Below are 26,518 nucleotides of genomic sequence, written 5' to 3' on the forward strand. Positions count from 1 at the left end.
ACAGCCCCCACTCATACCTTCAGGGAAGAAATAATTATACATTTTTTATCTTTATTCCCACTTTGTAACACTGAATCTAACACACAGTAGGTGGCCTTAGTCCGTTTGGGCTGCTATAAAATAATGCCATTGCCTGAGTAGCTTGTAAATAATAGAAATTAATGTATCACAGCTCTGAAAGCTGAAAAGTCCATAAGAATGTGCCAACACATTCTGTGTCTGGTGAGGGCCTGTTTTCTGCTTTATAGATGATGCCATCTTACCGCATTCTCATGTGGTGGAAGACACTAACTAGTTCTCTAAGGTCTCTTTTCGAAGAGCATTAATCTCATTCATGAAAACAGAGCTGTCATGACCTAATTACATCCCAAAGGTACCATCTTCTTAATTCCATGATGTTGGTGATTAGGTTTCAACATATGAATCTGGGGTGGGGGCACAAACATTGAGACCACAGCATAGGCATTCAAAAATTTTTTCATAGGATATGGCATATGAAAAATACAACATCACAAAGCTACGAAGATCAGAACAGCTCATCAGAAGTTCAGTCTCATTCTCTTGTCTCTAATTCTTGACTCCCTCCTGAGAAAGTAACTGAAAGCGCAGTTGGAAATTTGCTCTCTGCTTTGATTCTTGAATGTCCAGTTCACTGACTGTTTCCATTCCTTCCAGTACCCCTCCCGTGGGCCTTTTTTAAAATGCATGCTGTGTTCTCTCCTCTCCTCAGCTATACGTGGCCAGAAATCCTAAGAGTAAAGCAATAGATCACCTCCCATGTAGATCAGTGCAACACTTGTTTTGTGCCTTAGATTAGAGTTGCTTTTTTCCCCAGGACCTCTGCCCCATCTGGGAATGAGATTTGTGAGCAATGCTTCTGTATACCTAATCTATGTGTATGTAGACAGGGTGAGTATTAATAATAAGAATTTCTAACCTAAACAGATTTAAAGAACTGTTTATTTAGAGCTTTTTATTTGTTACTTAGATTGATGGCTATGTGAAAGACATACTTGCAATTCATTTGTAAGAACAGCTACCATTTATTGAGTACCTATTATGTATCAGTCCCTGGACTGAGAGCTTTCTCTGCAGCGATTTAAATTCTCAGTCGATCCCTATGAAGTAAGATGGCATTATGTCAACACTGTAGGTAGGAATAATACAGCTATGAGAGGTCAAGAAACCTGCCTTATGTCCCACAACTAAGAGAGACAGAAATGGGGTTTGAGTACAGGTTGTCTGATGCCAAATCCCTTGCTCTGATAACTATGTAATGCTCTCATATTGAAGAAAGTGCAAAAAAGGCTGTCAGATATGCTGTTTTGCTGTGCCTGCTTGACCTGTGTCCTTTTGGACTGACAATCATTTGCTCAAAATCATTCAACTTATAGAAGTAACCGAGAAAGAATGTAAACAGGAATATACAGATAGTGAACGAAAAGCATCATTCTATTTTCTAGCACAAAGTGTTGGCTTGCTAGAAAAGAGTGGCTATATTTAAATGAGTTAGTTAACATTAAACTTCAAGGATAAATAACATTAAATAACTTAAAGGTCTGAAAATCCTTTAGCAATTTTACATATATTGCACATGGAAGAAAGAAAAGAAATCTCTTGCAGAATAGCAAACAAGACAAACAACCAAAGAGAATGTTTTCACCACCTGGCAGATATTTCTGCACCTTTTAAATAACGTAAAATGAGAAATAAGACTCACTATGACTGGGGTAATTTTAAGGTACTCGACAGAGCTGATAACCTGTAAGTCACTTGGATACTGAGCTTCTATCCATGTGATACACTCTGCGCCTGCATTTCCACAATTAAAGTCTTCCCGTCTCTAAAATATGTTGGATAAATGTTCCACAGAAGTTTCTGTTTGCTTTCTTCTAATTTCAGAAATATCCTATAAAAAATACATCTCTCTTTCATCCACTGCTACGCAAATAATCATTGTTGGAGATAGGAAATTATAATACCATTTACGATTTTAATAGAACACATTAAACTAGATAAAACAGGGAGTAGAAATCATTTTTCTATCAACTAGTAATACGACTTGACTCATTACTGCTTTTAATTTCTGCCTCAAAAAGAAAATTGGGGTAAAAGATGACCCTGAATTATGTTTGGTTAGGATCCCCACTGTCCAGCATGTTGCTTTACTTTATAAAGACCAATTTAGCCACCCCGACTACCCCATACTCCTGCCTCTGATGGATCTCCCAGAGGCACTGTCCTGGACAGATGGATGGTTGCAGGGAGCAGGAACAAAGGGATGTGTAATGGTAACAAGTCACCATGAACAGGAGAGAATGAAAGGGGCCCTCCAGCAGGTTTAGGCCTAGTTGGAGGCTCCAGAGAAAGAGTAGTCTTTGGAGCATTGCAGTTGCTGGTTCACTTTGAGGTGGTGGTGAACCAGAGCATCTAACTTGGAGAGAGGCCCCTCCTGGGTGTGTCCCACATCTCTGTGCCCTGGTGAACACATCTGGGTTCAGGCTGGAAATGCTTGACATCACCCTCAATTGCTCAGTGGCCTCCTTCCCTCTCTCCAACATCTGCCAGGGAATATAGGAAGCACGGGAAGGCATGGCAAAGAAGGACTGGTGGAGCCATGAGGAGCTGCTTTCATTAAATGTAGCCTTGAGCAACAACTCTGTTACTGTGCTGCACAGCTCAATGCAGCTGTGCAGTGGCCATGTTTAATACCTCCATGGAGAAACTGCAGTGACAACTGTGCAAGGGAGATTATGCTATATTCAAATGCACACAGATGTTTGAGAATTACTTTAGCCAGATCAGCAAAGGGGTTATGACTCATGTGCACAACCAAGTTGAAAAGGTGACTCCCATTGTGTCTAGCCCCAGCCTTGCACTACCTAATGTCACGTTGCTAAGTGGACTAGCTGCAAACTGTGAAGAATATGCCAAACATGGCTATGACATCCAGGCTAGAGACAACAAGCTGAGTAACACCTTAGAGGTAACTGGTTGTTTTCATTGGAATTGGTAAAAATATTTGCCAATGATACTGAAAAGCAGTAACTCTTCCAGAAGCTTGCCACTTGGCTGCTTATTTCACTTTTTGGTTGTGTGTAAAAGATCTTTTTGTTCATTGGAAAAGCCACATTTACCTCTTTTTACCTCTAGAGTATTCCAGCAGCACCCAGTGCATCCCAGCTGCGGCCACAATGGGCGTGCCTGTGTTTGACACAGCAGTCATTCTTTGCAGTCTCTAGAAGATGGAGCCAGGAAACTTTGGGAGAGTACGTAAAAGCTGCTTCTACAAAACCTTTTGATGTTCTCTTAGGTTTATTGGGAAGGTGTCTCACATTCGGAAGGGTGTGGGGACCATTCTGAGGCCTTGCCATGTTGGAGAGGCCCCTGGTGCTTCTTCCAATTGTTCTCCAAGGCTGAATTCCAGAGTTTTCTTGATGTCAGCTTCTCCTGTCATACCCTATATGCATCCGCACCCTCCAATCTATTTTTGAATACTTCCTACCCTAGCCCAAGCAATTTGATCTGTCATGGGCATTTCTAACTATTAGAAAGTTTTTTTCTTTGAGCCATAATCTGCCTCTCTGTGACTGCCATGCAAAAATTTCTGTACACATTAATGGCAGTGCAACACGATTGTCTGCATATGCACAATTTTCTGTTTGTTATCAAAATGTAAATTATGCATTCCCGATGACCAGCAGTCTCACTTATAGGAATTTATTCTGTGGCAATACTAACACAACTGTATAAAATATAAGTCTATGAGAATGTTTACTGGTGAACTGGTTCTAGCAAAACCAGAATGGCCATTCTGGGAGGTACTCTGGAGGGTTTTCCTGTGTCATATGGAAGATTGGACTTGATGATCTCAAAAATTCTTCTAATCATAAGCTCTTGAGTTGTTCTGCTATGTAAGAAAGGCGGTCATTTCTGGTCACATCTTTCTGGTCGCATCTTCTCTACTTCACTTGTTTTCCCTTCCCATCTGCCAAGGAGCTTGATAGAGAGGGAGGTCAATGCCAGGTCAGCATCAGGAGGCTTTCCAGGGTTCCTGAGATGTTTAGAACTGCCTCTTCTGATAATGCTGGGAAAGGAAGGAAACCAACATGAAGGCAGGCCAGAAAAAGACAGCATGGGCAGGAACAGCCTTCCTGATCCTGGAAGCAGAGCCAGCATGACCTTTCCAGGCACTTCTGACACATTTTTAGAAGGTCTTTTCATGTTTGTAGCAAATGTTGCAAACATGTCCTTGTCCTCGGAGAGTACTTGCAGCATGTCAGCAGGAGCTTCCAGTCCCTCGCTAGACAGCAGGATGCTTGCAGTGATTTCAAGAGCAGACACAAATGGCAAACCTGTTGCAGGAAAAGCTCGGAATTCGGTAGTGGGCTCCTTCCTTCAACCCTGCAGACTGAAGTTTACATGAAGAACAGATTGAGGCTGGGTGTGGTGACTCATGTCTGTAATTCCAGTACTTTGGGAGGCTGAGGCAGGAGGATTGCTTGAGCCCGGGTGTTCAAGACTGGCCTGGGCAATATAGCAAGAGACCCTGTTCCTATAAAAAAATATTTTAAGAAACTTAGACAGGTGTGATGGGACATGCTTTTAGTCCCAGCTACTCAGCAGGCCAAGGTGGAAAGGCCACTTGAGCCCAGGAGGTTGAGGCCACCATGAGCTGTGATTGCAAAGCCTGGGAAACAGAGTGAAACCCTGTCTCAAAAACAAAACAAAACAAAAGTGATAAAAAAAAAAAAAAGAAGAAGAGTGAAGCCACAAAATGTTCCAATGTAATGCTGAAGCCCAGAGAAAAAAAAGAAAGGAAAAAGACAAAACTCCTGATAAAAGCCATTCTCATCACCATGGGACTGGAAAGGACAAGTAGACCCTAACTATGTCCTTATTCTGGCCCTTAGCTTGCTATGGAGCCCTAGGGGTGAGGAAAAGGAGAAAGGCCCACGCAGCCCAATGAGCAGAGGACACAGCTCTTTCCCCTGTGGAGACACCAGCCTCAGTTCTACTACAAAGGAATCTAAAATGGGGAAGGAACCTACTTCCAACTAGTGTAGGGTCTTCAAGTAAGACCCCTAGCAGGATTAGCTATTTCCTGATGAACTTCAAAGCCCACCCAACAGCACAGACAGTACTCCTAGATTCTGCAAGTAAGAGAACCAGAAAGACTGACTTTTTCCTGAAAAAACTTAAAGCCTTCTCTGCTAGATAAAGTGAAGTCTCAGGTCCTAAAATAGACACATGGAAAGATTGGATCTTTATTAAAATGCCTCAGAATCAGTTGCAACGTATGTGGTACAGAGAACACCATATTTAAAGCTATGAGGAAGAGCAACATGGAAACCATCAAGGCAGCCAGCACAGTGTGGTGGAGGGGCTGGCATTCACTGGTACCATGATATCTGAGACCAAGGAGACAGTGACCTCTGAATCCCATCAAAAAGTGGAGTCAGAGTTTAGGAAATCAGGATATTTCTAGCTTAAGTTGCCTTAATTTTAAATAACTATCTATAAATTTAACAATACATTCCCAAGAAAAGGCTAATTTGAAACTACTGCATCCTGCCTTCCCTAAAGAGTGTTTTTTTGGCATTAGGTGTAAGTCTGTAAACTCAAATCCATGTTACCCACTGAGCTTAAGGAAAGTAGTCAAATTAACTGTTTATATTTGATAATCTTTTCCCGAGTCTCTACCTTAGTTCCTTATCATTCAGCTGCAGTTGCTGGGTGGTGAACATTAGAGGTAACTTTTAGAAAGGTTAAACATCTGAAGGTGTTTCAATTAACCATGAATATTTTCTTTTTTTTATTTCTAGCTTGGCTTGAAACTATGTTGAATGACTGTGTTCTAATAAGGGATTAAGATGAAAATCCTATTTTGGTTGCTAGTAAAATATGTTTGTGTATTAATTAGGCTTTTTTAGAGAGTGTTAATTGTTATTCTCTGTAGGTATTTCTCTGATGCTGCCCTTGTGAGAGGCGGATTCTTTGGTGATATAATTTCAAGAATTTCACAGAGCTTTCCAATTCCATTAGATTCACAACACACTGAACACTGGATACTCACACACATAACCACACACATACACTCACACACATTCATAAGCACACACATGCACATGTACAGCCCCAAGTTAGGGAAGGGCTATAGTACCACTCTGAAGCACATGCCCCTTTGCTACTCAATTACGTTATGAATTCATTTCTCCCAGGAAAAATGTGTTACTACACAATGTGTGACAAAAGTCTAAAATTGCAAAATTTAATAAGGCATAGACTGAAGCATGTTGTGAAAGGAAGACCATGGACTTTGGAATCAGACAGATCTCGGTTTAAATCTTCACTCCACTCACTGGGGGATCCTTGAGTAAGTATTAATAACATACTAGAGGTCTGATTCCTCAGTACTAGATGTCTAAAGCATCGAGTACTGAACCATACACATAACTGGGACTTCAAAAGATTATGGTCCTTCTTCCCATTCAGTTGCTTAAATTCATATAGCTTCTGGGGTAGATGCAGTGATAAGATCACAGAATATCTGAAAAAAGGGGAGTAAGTAACCCCAGTGGAGCCTGGCAAGTCAGAAACAGATTCTAATATACATATATGAATTATATATATTATAAATTATATATAATATATACATATATTATAAATTATATATAATATATACATATATTATATATTATTTTATATATTATTTTATATAATTTTTACCTTTGAATATGACTAAGTCACAGTTTTTAAGAGTTAAATTGCTGAAATACTTAAACATGAATTATGTGTTCTTTTCCTGTTTGAGGTGAGCTAAAGATCACTTTTAGAACGCTATAGTGAAATAATCCAAACACCATCAATGGAATCTCAAAGCTGTCATATTTATCTCTATTACCACTACTTTGAATATTGCAATAATATAGACATGAAATTATGTTAATGATCACCTTCATAACCCTTGTTTGTCTCACCATCCCCAGCAAATGATTTCTTAACACTACTGCTATGATGTCATTTCAAAATAACTCGCTTTACTGTTTCCTTTGTCTACAAAATGCATCCCATCATTTTTAATGACAAAAGATACATGAAAAATGATATAAGTATGGCACAGAAGATTAAAGGGTGACACTACTGGGGCTGCCCTTAGCTTCTGAGGGCAATCGCAAGGGCTGATTTTTTGTTATTGTGTTCATATTGGACCTAACCATCTTTCCGATGGCTGTATTTGAGAGTCACTGTTCCTAACTTCCTTCTATAGTTAACACTTACAATGAAAAGAAAAAGAAATGAGAGTAATCTTCACTGACTGTAACAATTATGTTAGGTAATATGCTGATTGTATTATATGTATTTTCTGTTTCATCCAAAAGCTACACTTTTGGGAAATGTGACATTTCCATTTTATAGATGAGAAAAATTAAGCATGTAGGTTTTCTGAAGCTCGAGGATAGTTACATATGCCGATCTGGTCACTAAACCAAAATCTCCAAAAAATTGATCTGGGAATTCAACTCAGGCAATCTGATTGTTCAGCTCCCTCTAAAAAAATATAAAACTCAACGAAGGTTAATGTGATTATTGAGTTCCTTCTCAATTCCATGTCCTTTCTTTGTCAATGTTTCCACCTCATCCAGTTATCTCTCAAGAATGACTCCTGGAGCTAAACACAGTATGCCTTATGTGCCCCCCCATCCCAATTAGAGCCACATATCTAAAGAAAGGCGCCTGAGACCGTTTCGATTTCCCTAGTGGTCACACCAAATCACTGACATGTATCCAACTCTCCTTTTTCAAATGTTCACCTCATAAGCAATATCTCCCTTATATGTGCTTTTATTTTTCTGGACTTCTTTGCCCTTCCTGAAATAGTTAAAATGTAAATGGAGTTCAGATGGATGTGACACATCATTGCAAGTTAGAATGAAGCATTTGAATACTATTTCTATTATTCAGCTTAGTTATTTCTCTCATTTCCTGGTCTTCTGAAAATGTGATCACCTTACAGGATGGCATTATGCATGTTATCTGCAAATATGCTAAACATGTCAGGACCAATAACCTAGCCTGTCAGATCCACAAGACCCCTTCCATTTCATGTGAAATCTGTGTGTGTGTGTGTGTGTGTGTGTGTGTGTGTGTGTGTGTGTTTGGTAAAAGCAGAACTGCAATCCTTTACTTACCTGCTCCCCACACCTCCCCTGTGAAACAAAGCGGAAATCAGCAATCTTGGATATGGTGTGACTGACAAGGATAAAAAGACAGAATTAATCCACCTCTGATGCAGTGTGCTAATAAAAAATTAAAGCAATTTCAAAACAAAAGAAAAGGAAGCAATTGGGAAAAAAATCATACCACATTTATTCTACTTATTCCTGAGCAATGTTAGCAAAAGGTGTAAAAATAGTAATTCAGGCCAATCTCCTTAATTATAGATAAGACTGCTTTAAGAACAAGGACTAAAGAGGCAACAGTTGAAAATTATTGCTCAACTATCTAATAATTTAAAAATATGACAAAAACCTCAATCATACTTTTAATTCTTGATCCTTGGTTATAGGATAATCTTTCTCATGCCTATTGAATTTCACTCAGATTGTTCAGTTTAATACAAAAAGGGTTTAAAATTACCTTAGTTTTCAAAAAACAATAAAATAAAAAGATAAAAGAACTTCATATCCAAGCTTGAAGAGACTTAAAGAACATCATAACAAAAAAGAAGAAGGAATTAAAAATGTGTGTAAATGAAGTAAAAATGTGGTAAATGTATAATACCCAATATAAAATCCCCCATGGATATGCTCATTTTCTTCTCCAGTGTCTTTTTTTCCTGTTCAGATCACATGGTTCTAACTTTCTAGGAAAGAACTGAGTTAGCGGCTATAGTGAGAGACAGTAGACCAGAGGAAAGGGGAATGTTATTCATATGGATCTTATGTTGAATTCTGTTCCAGGCAGTGAATTGTCACTGCAAGAACTTCTGAACTTCATTTTTTCCCATCCATAAAATGGCCATAATAATATTTGAAACCTAAGGTCCTTGTGATATTAAAATGTATGATGTTATAATATATATCAAAATATATATGTATGTATATATATAAAATTTCTCCACATTTGTGTATATATGTATGTATGTGTGCTGTGTTGTGTGTGCATATATATATATATATATATATATATATATATTTCTCCATGTTTCAGCCCTCTAATTGTTCCACAGACTGAAAACCCCTTAGCATTACTTACAAGATACATCACTGGCCTTCAACTTAACTTCTCTTGTCATCTTCTTTACCCCAAATTTCACCACGGTTCGGCCACAGTGTCCTTTGTGAGAGACTCACACATCATTTGCTTCTTTCTAGCACCTTTGATTCCAACTGCCTGGAACCCTCTTTCTGGAGGTCTAGGTATGAGATCTTTTTATGACTCACATTTCAGATCACCTCTTCAGATGCACCAACTGACCTACAACATGAGTTAGTGATTTCTGTCCCATCATCATTTCCCTAGTTTATTGCCCTGATTATTTTTTCTTCATTGTGATTCCCAAAATACTTATATTCTATTAGAGAAGAGGTCTGGCCTATACCTTTGACTGTTTGTCTTGAGTGTTGGCATAAAATAAGGGTATACTATATTTTGGTCAAATTAATTATATAAAAGGCCAAAACATACATCAGAATACCATAGGCATAGAACAAATACTAGCTTCTTCCCTTCTATGTGAGCTTTCTGACTGCATAATAGTGGCTTTGCAATTATGTAATTGACCTCTACAATAAGAAGATAAGGAGATAATAAAATCAAAACACACACACACACACACACACACACAACTTACAGAACTAATAATAGAGGCTGGGTTGCCTAACTAGCTGACTATCCTCAGTCCATTTAATGATGATATTAAATATTTGGAATAAAATATATCTCTAATGTTTACATATGGTTTGCTTTAATAAGACATACTCTACCTTTGCACAAAGATGAAATTAAGACAAATAAGGCAATATAAATACATGTCAAGATCACGAAGAGTTCTATCATGCATTATGGAGATTTTGTACAGTTAGAGGAGTCAGACTTCTCAACTTTTATTTATTATTTTAAAAAATCTACTTTGCAAGTTCTTTTCTCTACTTTCCCATTAAACTTGATAAATCTTAGGTTACCTCATCAGTGTGGGAGTGTACTTTTGTTGTTCTATATCTGTCTAACATTCCCTCCTTCTGGGAATTCTTCATATCTCACTCCATGTAAGTTTGGGGGCTATGAGAGATGAGACCCTGCCACCTTGCTTATGACCTGGCAGGTTAGAGGGCCCCATCACCCTAGACACAGTGAGTGGTCTGAGACTGGCACATGACCCAAACCAGAAAAGAGTCCTGGAGCAAGTTACCTTCATTAAGGAAACCATTAACATTTATGTCTTTTACTTAAATTGTTCTTCAGAAGTTATTGTACATATCCAGAAGAACCATTACATTACCTAAGAAGGTTTGTTTCCCAAGAGGAGTTTGCATTATTACTCCCAAAGAGGAGTTATACATCCTCCTACTTCTACCTAAGCCACATACTCAAATCTGGAGCAATGATTGGGCAAGAGATTGTCTTGCCTTTTTTTTTTTTTTTTTTTTGATAAAATGAGCTATAAGGGTGATATAATTTGGCTCTGTGTCCCCACACAAAATCTCATCTTGAATTGTAATTCCCAGGGATGGACCTGGTGGGAGGTGATAGATCATGGGGGGCAAGTTTCCCCATGCTCTTCCTGCAATAGTGAGAGAGCTCTTATGAGATCTGATGGTTTCAAAAGTGGCAGTTTCCTCTTCACTCTCTCTCTCTCCTGTGCCTTGTGAAGAAGTTGCTTGCTTCTTTGCCTTTCTCTATGATTGTAAGTTTCCTGAGGCCTTCTCAGCCACGCAGAACTGTGAGTCAATTAAACCTCTTTTTTATATAAATTACCCAGTCCCATGGAGTGTCTTTATAGCCGTGTGAAAACGGACTAATACAAAGGGTATTAAGCTGGCACTACCGTATAGAGAGAACTGCATGAGCATAGAGTCGCCAGACAAGTAGGACTGAATGAAAGAGAGAACAGAGTTTCCCAGAAAGATTATTTGAGGATGAGAGCTTATCCAGGTGTGACGACAAGAACAAGTCTGTAATTTTAAATTCCATAATTTCACACTCATTTCTTTCAATTTAATTTGAGTTGGGTTCCTGTAACTGGAAACCACAAAGATTTAGACAAGCATAATCTTCCTCTACACTGTGTTAATTGCTGGCACCACCCTCAGTTGCTCAGGGGCATCCTTCCCTCCCTCCAGCACCTGCCAGGGAATGCAGGGAGTGATTTGAGGAGGGACACCTCACTCTGTAGAATATTTCTGGCCTCATTCACCACTTCAGAGGATATAATAATGGTTCTTTAGATATGGGGTAACTTAAATACATTTTACACAGGATGTTTTAGGTAATATGTAATCTTTTCTTTAGCATGGCTTAAATAGTGGAGGAAATGTTCCCAAAGGTATCTTCTGGCTCTTTTTCCATTAAGTGAAGATCTAAGTCTCACCTAAATGCCATTAAAACCTCATAACAAAACACAACAATAAGAAAAAACTGACCTAGATTAGATTTGTTAACTTCATTTTACTTCTGCAAATTATAAGCATTTCTTTCTTTCAAGGCTCTGATGTAAAACAAACTTCTGTATGTAAAATTCTACCCATTTTTCCTTTTTAAATGTTTTTCTTCATAACCATAAACCCTTTGTTTTTCTACTTGTTCATTCATGTATTCTTGTAAAAAGTATTTATTGAATATCAACTATGAATCAGGTACTTGTTGGATGCTGGGGGTTGAAAATGTAAAAAGGAATATGGTGATTTTATTTTTTTAAAAAAACTGCTGTTCAAAATTACTATAGATGATGCAGAAGTGGAAGCCAGCTTCCTGATCCCTCTCCAAATGCTCCTTTTTAAATTAAACATATTTCACCTGTATAGTGACACTGATTTTTCTTCAACATGCTAGACAAGAACAAACATCTGCATGATTTTGCCTAGGAGGAACAAAAATTGCTCAGACATCAGCCTAACCTGAGAGAGGGCAAGGGATCCTTTCCAGAGGGTAGACTGTCTCAGGAAGACACAAAAATATCATCCTCGTTTACCAGAACTCAGCCATGAAAGCACAATTTTTATTTCATCAAAGATAGCATTTAAAAATTAAACTTCTCTTTAAAATATCCATTTTACTAATTGAGGAGAGAATTGCCAACAACATTTTGATAATAACAGCAAAGTAGGCTTTAATCAACTTTTAAGAAAAGTGCTGAAGTGGTTAAATTTTTGTCAGTGATACCTAGATATGTAATTGAGAAAGAAATGGGTCAAATATAAAGAGACTTTAAAGCTTGCCTCAGTTTTTCACCTGACCTGCTGAGTGACCTTTGGCAAATCTTCAGCTTCTGGGCCTCAGCATTCAACTAGTTTAAGCATCTCATTTTTTGGTATACAAGAGATAGCCCTTCACATTTTGTTAAAATTGGGAAGTTGGCTCACTTAGAATCCAATACCAAATTGTCAAATGGGGGATGGTACAAATTGCTGTAATCATCATCCATATATGTGTGAGATTTATTCATTCACTCTTTTCATTCAGCCAGTCCATTTATGTATTTCATTCATGCCAGATAAAAAAGCAAGTTTTTTTATATGATGAGCAGATAGTAAATATTTTAGTCTTTGCAGGCTATATAATCCCTCATAATGATTCAATTCTGCCATTGTAATAGGAAAGCAGTCATAGACATTACATTAAAAAATAGGTGTGGTTGTATTTCAATAACATTATTTATAAAATCAGGGAAGGTGCCAGCTATTGCCCATGGAATGTAGTGCTGAACCCTGCTTTAAACAAACCAATAGACAAAATAACAGGTACAATTTAAATTTAGCAATAGTCACCATGGTGGTGTTTTTACATGATTCTTCTGTTTAATCCTCACATACACACATAAATTCTATTCATTCAATAAGCAAAATGTAGCAGAAAACAAGAAACATGTTCCACACTCATACGTTTTAATTTTTTTGTGTGGAAAGAAATTTGACAAACCACTAGAAAATAAGTTAAGTGATATAAAGAAAAATAAAGCATAGTAAAGGTATAAAAAGTGATGGGTGCTCTTTTCAATAAGTTAGTCCTGAAGTTCTCTATGATCAGGTGACATTTGAGCAGAGACCTGAATGAAGTAGGGGTACGCCCCTTACAGATATCTGGAGAGGAGTGTTCCAGGAAGAAGAAAAAATAAAGCTTAAAGGCACTCTGAGATGGGAGTGTGTTTGGCATGTTAATGGAAAGATCAGGAAAGTAATGTGACTGGGGCCATGAAGCAAGCCTATGGAGATGAGGTTAGAATGGCCACCCTGCACTAGAACAGGTGGGACCCTGTAGGCTATGGATAGGAGTCTGGATTCTGTTCCGAGATGTGCAGAAGAATTATATGATGTCACTAATTTTTTTAAAATTACTCTGGCAGCTCCCCATCATGGTGCTAGGGAGTAGGCAGAATGACAAATGTTTATTGTATAGTTCAGGTAACAGATTATAGTAACAGGAACTGGGAAGATATTTGGAAGAAAGATGCCAAAATTTTGGATAAATGTTCAAACTAGGTATTATTAACAGGTACTATGAATAAATTCAGAGATGCTAAATGATTTATCCAAGTTAAAAACAGCTAGGAAGCACAAGGATCTAAAATATCCTTAGTACCAAAATCTCACTGACAAGAATGCTTTCGGTTAACCACCATCCCTCCCCCCCGAATCACTCACGTGCTCAAATGTAGGTAAGAGGTAAGAACTGGTAGAAAGACGCATTGTTCTCAAATCAACCTGTCTCCACAACTTCCTCCTTATGGCCATGCCACAGTTTATCTGTTTTCTGAAAGATTAATTACCTAATTTTTGCCTATCACTTTTTGAGAATATGATATTTGGGAAAATGGGGTGATCTGGTGCAGAAGGGGCAGAGTATGAAGATGTTAAAAGAAGGGCTTATAGACATCACACACACGCACACACATACACACACATGCACACAGCATTTATTACTCTAACACACTTCCCTTGAGGGTACAGTCCAGTATGAGAACATTCTCGTTATAGAATATCATGGATTTCAGGAGTCCGTCCTCTACCTCACTCCCTAATCCAGCAAGTTTATTCCTTTCAATTTCACTCAATGTCCCCAGAATATTGTTGTAGCAAGTATTAGGATGAGAGGATGAGACAGAGACAAAAATTAGAGCCAAATTTTGACAGAGCGAAGATTCATAAAAGAGACCAAAGGCTAGAGCCCTGAAATCAGAACCAAGCTCCACAGAGCAGAGCAATGGCCAACTAACAGGACAGCCTGGTGGTTAGATTCTATTGATTATAATTCGGTTAACTTATTAATTTGACCAACATTAAGTATCTAGTGATTGTATATCCTATGCAAATAATAGTTATTTCAGTAAGTTTTCCAGGTATATTTTTAGAAATAGGTCTTTTAATTCTCATCAGTATGAATAAAGAACAAGTCCTCCACTGAAGCTCTAGCAGATATCCTTCAATCCTTGAGCAGTAGAATTCTGAAGTGTGTTTCATGTTGTTTTGTAGAGCTCTCCTGCTGGAATGAGGCCATTGTCAACAGTGGTAAGCCACTTGCTTACAAACACTCTATTAGTTTTCTTCATTTCCCTTACTTCACCATTTCCCTACAAGTGCTCCTGGAAACATCTTGCAAATAAATTAACAAATTATTTGCATTTCATCCTTGTCTCACAATCGAATTCTAGGGGATCCCAGCCTAGGACATAACTTTGACGTACATGCAACACATTGTTCATCAGGACCTTACCTTACTCCCTACAGCATATCATTAAGCACTCCAACCAACACAGTTTGAAAATGCCTCCACTGATAGTAAAGAATATGGATGCTGAAATAATAGAAACTAGAGTTCAAGCCAATAATTGTGTTTTTTTTCATGTATTGGTTGTATGACTTGAGCAAAACCAAGTAATATCTCCCAAATATTAGTATATTCATCTATCTCTACACTAACAGTAATCTTCCCACCTCAGTAATTCTCATGCTAACTCAGAAAAACAATAGGTAATTTAAATCCTCCAGCTTTTCCAGTTATGCCTCCTTTATCAAAATGTTAGCTATATACCAATCTATCCTGATATATGTTTATACAGCATATGTCTTTTATTTGTGTTAAACTTTCCTGACTATTCTGGGTAGAAAGCATACTTCAAAATCAGAATCCAGACATGCATATTAATTTAATCATCATAACTCAAATAATGATTTACAGGGAAGCATGTCTAGGTCTGACTGGGTTAATGTGAAACTACTGTCTGCTTAATCATTGCTCCTTTTAAAGTGTAATACTAACGATGGCCCTTCCTAACATCCTGTTAACTCATTTTAGTGTTTATATTAGATTGGATAAAATCACAGTAAGGGAGGTATTGCTTCCATTATTAGTTGTGAAAACCAGGGCTCAATCCAATAAGTAAACTTCGTTTAATAGCTAATAAATGTTAGAGCCAGGATTTGAAACCTGGTCTAGTTTGACACTGAAGTTATAAATATTTGAAATGAACTGTTGTGCATTCCATCAGACATAATATATTATGTTTTCAATCTGGATATATCTTCCAAGCTCAAACCTCCCTTCTCACTTTCTATTTTTTCCTAATACAAATTATTGGCCCATAAATCAACTAAGAACAAACAGTACATAGTAAGTTGTCAGTAAATGGTAACTTCAATTACTACGATTGCTATTATAGTTTTTAGAGGAGGATATTTTGGAACTTCATGAGATTTGTCAGATATTATGTTTATTGCTAATTTTATTGTAGTAAAGAATCATATATCTAACTTCACGAATCCAATATACAGAAATGTGTCTGATATCAAAACACTCATGACTTGCACCTGGAATCTGTCTAATTAAACTTTCACTGTTTCTCTATAAATATAGCTCCATCCCTCTATGTTTTGCAAAGGAAATTCATCATAACCAAAAGTGTGTTTATTATATGTACTAACTTATTTAGGGGTAGGTTATATAAGTTTGGTTCAATCTCATAATTTAATTCCTTGCTTATGATGTGTTATTGTTTTCTTCTGACCTAATGCCTTCTAATCCCGGCTTTCGGGGTCTTCCAGAATTTCTGCAAATTATTTAACATCCTTTTTATACTTTCTTTTAAAATAATTAGAGTAGATTGGTAAACAAGGACCCAGCTGGAGCTTAATATACGCCAGGCTCAATAGCTCATTCAATAAAGGAATTACAGGACCGCTGGGTTTCAGATCTGTTGAAGAAAAACTGAAAAATTCTGGGTTTCTTATATTTTGTTCATACAAATAAAAACTCATATGTATTTCCAAATTATCTTTTGGAGTTCTCCAAATTTCTTGGTTTTAAAATCTCTGGCATAAACAGGAAAATAATACTAAAATTGAATATGCATAACTTTCTTCACTCAGATGAATCCTTTAAAACATTAATTTGTGGTTAATACCCAGTCAGCAAAAAATAAGTATGCATTTATGTCTTAAAAAGTCTTTGCAGTTCTTCTTCAAAGAGTAGTACATGTAATCAAATTAGGCTTGTTTATTCTTTATGCATTTAATATATTTGCCACGAGAAAATGAATCATTCCTCTATTTTAATGGTGCTGACTTTCTCCAAGTTTGGTTCATACATTTTTTTTTTTTTTTTTTTTTTTTTGAGACAGAGTCTCGCTCTGTTCCCCAGGCTGGAGTGCAATGGCGGGATCTCTGCTCACTGCAAGCTCCGCCCCCTGGGTTCACGCCATTCTCCTGCCTCAGCCTCCCAAGTATCTGGGACTACAGGCGCCCGCCACAACGCCCGGCTAATTTTTTTTTGTATATTTAGTAGAGACGGGGTTTCACCGTGTTAGCCAGGATGGTCTCGATCTCCTGACCTCGTGATCCACCCGCCTTGGCCTCCCAAAGTGCTAGGGTCACAGGCTTGAGCCACCGCGCCCGGCCTGGTTCATACATTTTAAAGCAACTTTGTCACCATCTACTGAATTAGGATTTTAAAAACCCTACAAAACTATTTATTTCTTAATTTCTATAAAACCTTATTTCAGATTCAGAACTAGATGGTAAACTATCGAGCTGATACTAAAAAATGTTCCCCCAAAGGAGCTTCAGTTCTTTGTATAATCAAATTGAACAGACACATAATTTTTTGCTGTATATTGAAACATTATTTCTTACATATCATCATGTGATGGATTGTATTAACAAAACTATGCATAATTTAGGTGCCATAAAAACAAGAAATCCAAAAATTTATCATCTGAATTACAATTTTCCCACAACACAACAATTCCTTTGAATGTAAATGACAAGTAAAATGTATTAGGCATAATATATTTAAACAAAAATGTATTATTCTTAACCAAGTTTTTCTAAGGATGCTAATTTAAGGTTCTATAGAGAGGAGAAAAGTGTTGCAATATAGGTTCATGTTTGTCATATTTAATTACATTTGAAAATTGCAGCATTGGACTGTGCAATTATTTTAATTTTAATCTTTTTATCTTGTTTTGTTTTTATTGTGGACTATTCCGTGTCAGTGGCTTCATCAGAAAATATTCGAAACTTTTAAAACACAAAAAGAAACTTATAATGTTGTAAGCACAAATCAATTTTTATATACATTTAAAAAAGAATTGCAGCCATTCATAAGTTCATCTTTTATATTTGCTCAACTCCAACACTCATGGGCAATATTAAAAATTTCTTTGGTGACAAGGTAAACATGTTTTCCTAAAGAAAAGTACTCATATAGAATGAATATGGACAATCACATTTCAAAATATTTTAAAATGTAGGGAATTCTTATTGTTAAAATATGCCAAAAAGAGATTTTCTTTCATTATTAGAGTTAATTTACATTTTCTTAATATTCCATTTTTAGAAGAGAAGCCATCTTTTGGTACATTTTTATCATATTGTTTGAAACCTGGTATGATCGATATGATAAAAATGTACCAAAAACTGTATCTGGCATTGTCCATATACCAGGTTTGTCAAGAAAATAATGGGGGTAGTAAATGCTTTCCACTCTGGAATTGAACAAATTGTTAAAACTTTTCCTTTTTTCTTCCCTTTTCTCCACATTTTATCAGAATTTGGTTTGTGTTAAAAGAGTGCAAGAGAGTGAGCAAATTTCAGAGCACTGTCACCTCCTGAAAACCTTCCTAGTTGGGGATGTGCTGCATACTGAAATACACTAAAGATACTTCCCAGGGGAAAGTGACATTTAATCCCCTACTAGCAGTATGAGCAAATGCTGTCATTACAGCGTTCACAGGACTACAAGTCTATTTCTTCTCAAAAAACTTCACCACTAATATATATGAAATTCTTTTGACACCTCTCTTTGAGAAATATTCTCTCCTGCTAAAATCCTCAGAAGGTGACCCAGTGGGTGATCTCTTTTGAGTTCACTGACTGTTAAGAAAACAATCAGAAAATCATCCTAGAGTTTCTACTGCGTGGGAGTCCATTCATGTGAACATACAGGGTCTCAGTTGTGTGTCCTTTTATAGTCCTAATAGAAACTTGATAAACGTAACAGGAAATTGTTTTAATTTTTTCTGTGTGCCTTGTACTGTTTTAGAAGACACTTATGATGCAAGGAAGGTATACAACATTGTGGGTTTTTTTTTTTTCATGAAAATTACTTAGAATCTAACCTTACCCAACAATAATTGTATACTTAAAGTTAACACTGAATATATATATATATGTGTGTGTACATATATATTTAAATATTTACTGATAATATTGTATGAAATGTCATGGCCATTTTTTTATCATCATTAAGTCAATGAAATCACCTTAAAAAGACAGTTTCTGTCATTTGTGATTTTATATATATATATATATTATATATGTTTATTTATATATGTATAAAGTTTTTATAAGAAAAGGCTAATTAGATGTCATTGCTATATATTTAATGAATTATCTTTTCACAAAAGTGCAATAACTTTCAATTAAGACTATCCTTGAAAATATAGACTGCAATTCTACACTAACGTTTTAGAAATCACAGTGAACCAGACAAATCAGATACATATCTTTAGATTAATATTTGCTCAGACGAGATGAGGGAAGACCATAAAGAAGAAAAAAGACTAGGGAAACAGGGAGCCAACAAAACAAACAGCAGGATGGGGAATGGACGCTGTTGGAGGAAGAGTGGAAAACAAGTTAGGCCACGAAAGGTACAGCTGGGTTAAAGGGTCTCCCAAAGGCCAATGTAAAGTTTTTTAACTATGATGACAGAGGATGCTGTGTGGTGGACACTGTGATGTGCCACCCAGATACCATTCACTGAAGAACCTGGACCCCTGTTGTGGGGTTTTATAAGCCAGCATCTTACACTATCACTCCCTTACAGATTGCTTTTGCTGCAGAGAATCAGGTCCTGCATTCCATAACAGATCAATGAGCTTGTACAACGAGTTGACTATCTTGGTCCAATCTGAGGCAGCTCTGAAGGGCCATTCTAGCTCTTGAGCTTGGTTTGGGGATAGATCCAGCTGCTAATCTGGGTGCATCAGAGCTTGACTTCTCCCTCTGCCCACTCCCACTCCCATCTCCTCCCTTCCACTGTGTTGATCCCAACTTTAATGCCTTAATAACATCCTGAATACCAAATCTCATTTTGGAGCTAGCCTCTCTGGCAACCTGACTTGTGACTCTATGGGGACGGGCAAAAAAGGTTATTGTGTCAGTCTGTTCTCAAGCTGCTAATAAAGATATACTCAGGACTGTATAATTTATAACGAAAAATAGGTTTAATAGACTCACAGTTCCATGTGGCTGAGGAGGTCTCACAATTAAGGTGGAAGGCGAAGCAGGAGCAAAGGCACATCTTACGTGGTGGCAGGCAAGAGAGTATGTGCAGAGGAACTGCCCATCAGATCTCATGAGTCTTATTCACTGTCATGAAAACAGCATAGGAAAAACCCAGCCCCATGATTCAATTAGCTCCCGAAGGGTTCTCTCATAACAGGTGGGGATTATGGGAGCTAAAGCTAAAGATGAGATTTGGGTGGGGACACAGACAAACCATATTAGATATTTTACAAAGATGTTGAATAAACTTATTTAGCTTAGTCTACTGAACTTTGAGCAATACTAATTTATTTAAATCTGAAACTTTGTAGATAAGAAAAGGAATGCAGTAAGTTAAGGAAATATAAAGTTGTTTCCTTTTTAAAAATTATATTAATTTTTGGGAGAGACCGTAGCTTGACTATCTGCTTTCCCCCCTCCTCTAATTGTTCAGCTTTTCAAAATAGTTTGGTATTTCTGCTGCAAATTAATGGAATAACCAAAATTATCTTTATTTTAAAATCACTAAATAGTTTAGATTGTGCTTGTGGCTGCCCAGATTTTTTAAAGTAACAGCTTATTTCCTATCTAGTTGTGTCACACTGCAGCACTAACTTTGGTTTTTATAAAATAGCTCCTGCATCTGAGCATATACTTCTGTCCTTGTTCTTATTTCTTGAGGTAGGTTGGAATAGTTAAAAAAAAAATCCCAATCATAGTCTTTGATGTAAGGGATATCGGTTCAAATATAATCTCTGACTAGCTCAGTGATATTTACCTAATTTCTATTACTATGTTTTAATCTCTCTCATAGGGCTAATTATTTTAAGTTAAATAACTTACATGAGTCATCAATAACTCCATAAACCAGGATTGGAAAATCATGTCTTCATCTGCTTTGAAAATTTTGATCCATTGGTAAGACAGTGTGCTCTATTGAGAACCCCGCCAAACCTATATGAACATTTGTTTATGTATCTATTGTTTAAAAGAAAATTTGATACATTATAGTACTAGTGGTATTTTGGAGCTTGTTTATATAAATTTGCAAGAGAAAGTAGTTGTATAATTAGGAATTATGTGACCTGAATGTTAAATACAACACCACAGAAAAAGTAAACTTTATCAAATTCAATTAAAATAAACAAATATAAATTATTTTTAAATAAATTAAAGAAAAATAAGAATAATATAAATTATTAAACAATTTTGTAAATAAAATATCAATTATTTTATATTACATATGATTAAATAAATGTATAATTAAATCATACCAAAGAAGGTGAAGTGTTGCTTAATTTTAATTCTTTGAATTTTTTTTTTTTTTTTTGAGACGGAGTCTTGCTCTGTTGCCCAGGCTGGAGTGCAGTGGGACGACCTCGGCTCACTGCAAGCTCCGCCACCTGGATTCACACCATTCTCCTGCCTCAGCCTCCTGAATAGCTGGGACTACAGGTGCCCGCCACCAAGCCCGGATAATTTTTTTGTATTTTTAGTAGAGATGAGGTTTCACCGTGTTAGCCAGGATGGTCTTGATCTCCTGACCTTGTGATCTGCCCACCTCAGCCTCCCAAAGTGCTGGGGTTACAGGCGTGAGCCACCGCGCCTGGCCGAATTTATTTTTAATTCTTTTATTACCTTTTAATAATAGCTGTGCTCTTAAATGTCTATCGTATCTATGTAGTAAAAACCTGTGTTCCAAATACTACTGTGCAATTTTTTCCAACACCATTTTTGGTGATGCTGCATTGAAGCTGGAAACCATCTATGGCAGAAGTATTTCCACAATAAAAATCAGCAAATACTCCAAATTAAAGACCTTCCCCTTCTTACTCTCCCAGAGGCAGTTGTTAAACATTTACTAGCACACCACTCTAAAGTGTTTATGGTGTGACAGACACTGTGATTGTTTTACACATATTAAACCCTTTAATTTAATCATTTTAACCAGCCTCCGGAGTAGTTGTTATTACTACTCCTCATTTTTCAGATGAGGAACCTAGGGCAAATTGCCTAACCTGGCAATGCCTATGGCCCACACTTTGTAAGTGGTGGAGCCAGCATCTGCATCTGGGCAAACTTTGTCTCATAGACTGCACCAAAACACTTCACTCAGTTTTATATATTGTGGTTGATGATCATTATCTGCCTTGGGAGGGAGAATGGAAGAGTGGCCAGGGTCACATTATTGCACATCTTAGCCTCAACACTGCCTAGGACTGTGCAAGGCATAGTCTGACATGTGACATGTGGCAATCTGTGCCTGTCTCCTCATCTGAACAATGTAGACAGTAATCATCTCTAATTCTGAGACTGAAATGAGAAATGTATGTAAAAGAATTAGCACCACGTCTGATACGTAGCAAATTCTTACATTCTTGTTCTTTTCTCATCACTTTGCTGTATGTACTATAACTATTATCATTTTCTTAATGCTTAAAAAGGATAAGTAATGTAGTAGAATTAGAGGAAAAAGAGCTTGAAAAGACAGGAGAAAATATATGACAGGGGAAAAAGACGACAAATGGAACAAAATGAAAAATGAAGGAGCATAAAACAGTTAATTAAGTATCTAAAAAATCATAATGCTGATAATGTTATTATTAAATATTCCAATATTACCTATAGCCACGGTGAATAACTCAGTCTTCATATAGCACTCACTATTATAACCTTTTTCAGCTGCTTTTGTAATATGCTTATATATGTTTGTCAAAACAGACTGAGATCTTTGAAAGCAGAAACCTTATTTTATATTTCCCCACATTTTTATCACTAAGTAGTTTCTGTAACATAAACAGAACTCAGTGAAAGTTAAAATTAAATGTTGAAGTTTAAAACATGTAAATAAAGATGCTAGATGTCTTGTGAATTTTCCGTGAAATGAATACATTTTAAAAAATAATATATTCTTGCTGTTCTCAGATCCACTCTGTGAAGATTTAGAAACTTTCAAAACTGAGAAGCGTGGATGATGGAAACGTTTGCTGTGCTTCTAAGTTAGCAGTTGCCTACAGATCAATTTTACTCAAATCTATTTAGGCCCATTGGCACATTTTTAGTAAACATCACATTATTAAAAATTTAAAAGATGTTTAGCCAGTCAAAAAGAGGAAAGTGTTTCAGTATGAGCTGCACTTAGGATTTTATTGGTATGTAATAGTAAAATACATGATAAATGGAAAAAATGAATATAAACATAATTATTGCATACAATTCTCAGTAGAAAAAAAAAGACTGTTTTGCAAGTTTGGAGTAGCCCTTATAATTATTAATTATTGAAATATATGCCAAGGAGATAGTCCAAATAGAAAAAAAACTATGAACTTCTGCTCCAGAAGGCAGTATAATCCCTGCCCTGGTACTTCCCAGGTTTTCCTGGAAACTTCCATCTGACACATGGCAGGGAGGAATATGTCTGCAATGGGCAGAAAACTGGACCAGAATCTGACTAGTAGTCTTTTCCTTGTGTACTGTTATAAGACTTCTACACATACATTAACAATTGATGTTCTGAATTAATAGCTTATTTTTGGTATAATTCAAATTTCAGAGCATAGTTATGGATCATTTAAGACATACAAGACCTTATGCAAAATGCAAGAGATGAAATGGTGCATTCAGTTAGTTAGCCATTGAAACACAAAAAATAGTGGAGGTATTTCATATATGTCTGGAACTATGCTAGGCTGCAGGAATATAATGGTAGCAGAACACAGCCCCCTTTCTTTAAGATTTAAGTAAAGCGATATTCTTCTACCAGTAGAAGGCAGTATGACTCAGTCCAAACGGTATAGCCTATGGCATTAGACAAACTTGACTTTTATCCCTGAACTCTTCTACCTACTTCAGTTGTGATATCAATATGCTAAATTTACAGAAATGTTTTTTCATCTTAAAAATGAAGCAATGCCCAACTCATATGTGGCTGCGAGAATCTAGCACAGGGTCTTATCCCGTGTGACCATGTAATTATTGATCATATTCTCATGATAGGTACCATAGCATTCATGCCAGTGTTACCATAAATACATTTTTATCAAGGTATGAAAAATGCTGTTTATAAATCCTCATATTATGTATTAATCTCTTAAACAAGACTTTTTAAAAAAAGAATATCATGTTTGCTGCCCACCTCTAGCTAGATGTATGAGTCATCTGATAATCTTAAGATTCAGGAAAATATAAACTCCCTCTGAATATATGACTGTACTTACATCTCTGAGTGAAAAACTTTATTTTAACATACATTGTGACAATCAATATTTGTTTACATGACAATAAATACAGATTAGTAACCCGTTCAGCAACTACGAATAGATAATATTTGGGAGCAAGATGAGAATTAACTATTAGTGAAAATGAAATATATTTCCATTTACTAACGCCATAAATAAACTAAACCAAGTTTATAGAATAATTTTTGACTTACTTTTGGATGTTAAATTGGAAGAAGGAAGGGAGGACAGAGGAAGATTGAAAAAATTAATGTGTATGGGTATCTTGTATGTGTTAGGCATCATGCTAAACACCTACAAATTCACTGTGATGTTTAATCGGGCCAGGAAATATATAAGGTACATAATATTGCTTAATTTGCCATGAAAAATATGAGTAAGATAGACACCTGTGCATGAATGATTAAAAACCCACATGACATTTGGCTCAAGCCATATGACAAATAATTAGTAGAACCACATTTTATACCCAGATCTGTGAGCCTAGAACATTTTTTTGAGAAGATTACTGCTTTGGAAGCAGGTGCCAGGTTTTGGGTAAAAAGGCTAAAGAAAAAAAGCTAATGTTGTAATCTCAGCACTTTGGGAGGCTGAGATGGGTGGATCACCTGAGGTCAGGAGTTTGAGACCAGCCTGGCCAACATGTCGAAACCCCATCTCTACTAAAAATAAGCTGGGTGTGGTGGCGGGCATCTGTAATCCCAGCTACTAGGGAGGCTGAGGCAGGAGAATCACTTGAACTTAGGAGGTGGAGGTTGCAGTGAGCCCAGATTGCATCACTGCACTGAAGCATGGGCAACAGAGCCAGACTCCATCAAAAAAAAATAAAAAAGAAAAGAAAAGAAAGAGAAAGAAAGAAAGAAGAAGAAAGAAAGAAAGAAAGAAAGAAAGGAAAGAAAGAAAGAAAGAAAGAAAGAAAGAAAGAAAGAAAGAAGAAAAAGAAAGAAAGAAAGAAAGAAAGAAAGAAAGAAAGAGGGAAGGAAGGAAGGAAGGAAAGAAAGAAAGAAAGAAAGAAAGAAAGAAAGAAAGAAAGAAAGAAAGAAAGAAAGCAAATGTTGCTGTATAACTACATAAATTTCTACTGCCTCAAATATAATCTGAAATCTTAATTTTAGGCTCTTCTTCCATTCCAAATATGGAAGAATAAATATCTTAAAGCTTATATCTGGATAGAGTTTTTCATGTTTGGTAGTATGTTGAATTATTACCGTTTTCCCCATAGTAAGAAAATTTATTGAATTCCATTTTTACTTATTTATTTTTAGACATTAATTACAGATCAACTAATGTCTCCTTAACTTCTGAGACTTGCATTTTTCCCTATGGTTGGCAGCAGTTGTGTCAGGTTTTATGATACAATAACCAATGTAAAATGCATCAGGCCAATTTGAGCCATTTTTTCTTAATGAGTCAGACTTAAAAGGGCCAAAACTTTAATTGGAGAGGAGGGGAGCTTCAGATGCTATGCTTGCTGTTGTTCAGTGTTTCTGGATGACTAAGAAAGCTGTAGGAAAGCTTATCTATTAGCAGTCCTCAGAAAGCTGGTCTCAGGCTCAATTCCTCTCCTTCCAATTCTAATTGCTAATTCATGTGTAAATACTAATCCACCTCAAGAAGTGGCAATGAATGTGATTCGATACGATGTGCATGATGTGTGGTGAACTAAAGTTCTGTAACATGTTCAGAGATCAACTGCGGCTTACTCTCTATTAGTGCATTTTCCTCTTCTATTAAGAGGAAAGGAAAACAGCTAAGACTGCGCGTATGGTACATTGGCTTCTTAGAACTTGTGCTGATATATTTCTGTCAGCATTATATTCTTTGGTTTATCAGTTGCAGCAAACAGATTGGTAAACACAATTAAGCTAGACTCTAGTCACTATAATCAAATTATCTTTGACCAGAGAAATAACTACACAAAAGACCATTTACTGCTAATGGGATCTGAGAGTTCTGCTGACGAAATTCTGGCTATAATTGCTTGGGGGAGGTGTACCAAGAGTTTCAAAAATTCATTTCCAAGAGTCAACATTATTTCATCAAAACTATGCAGTCTTCCTGGTAAGAACTAAAATTAATTCTCAGTATTTAGAAAATAGAGGAGTCTGAGCCTGATAAACAAAAGCCTGGGTAGGTGGCTGGTGGTTGGGTAAGTGGTAGGGATCTGTATGGTGAGGCTGAGAGCCTGTGTGAATCTGTGTATATTCTGGAATATCCTGGAGTTAGTCAATTCTCTATAACTATCTTTCCAAGATAGAAAAGTGGTCCAAGACATTCTTTCTTTGGTATTCATGTCCC

This window comes from Symphalangus syndactylus, chromosome 11, assembly GCF_028878055.3.
Source record: "Symphalangus syndactylus isolate Jambi chromosome 11, NHGRI_mSymSyn1-v2.1_pri, whole genome shotgun sequence".
In the NCBI taxonomy this organism is placed as follows: Eukaryota; Metazoa; Chordata; class Mammalia; order Primates; family Hylobatidae; genus Symphalangus; species Symphalangus syndactylus.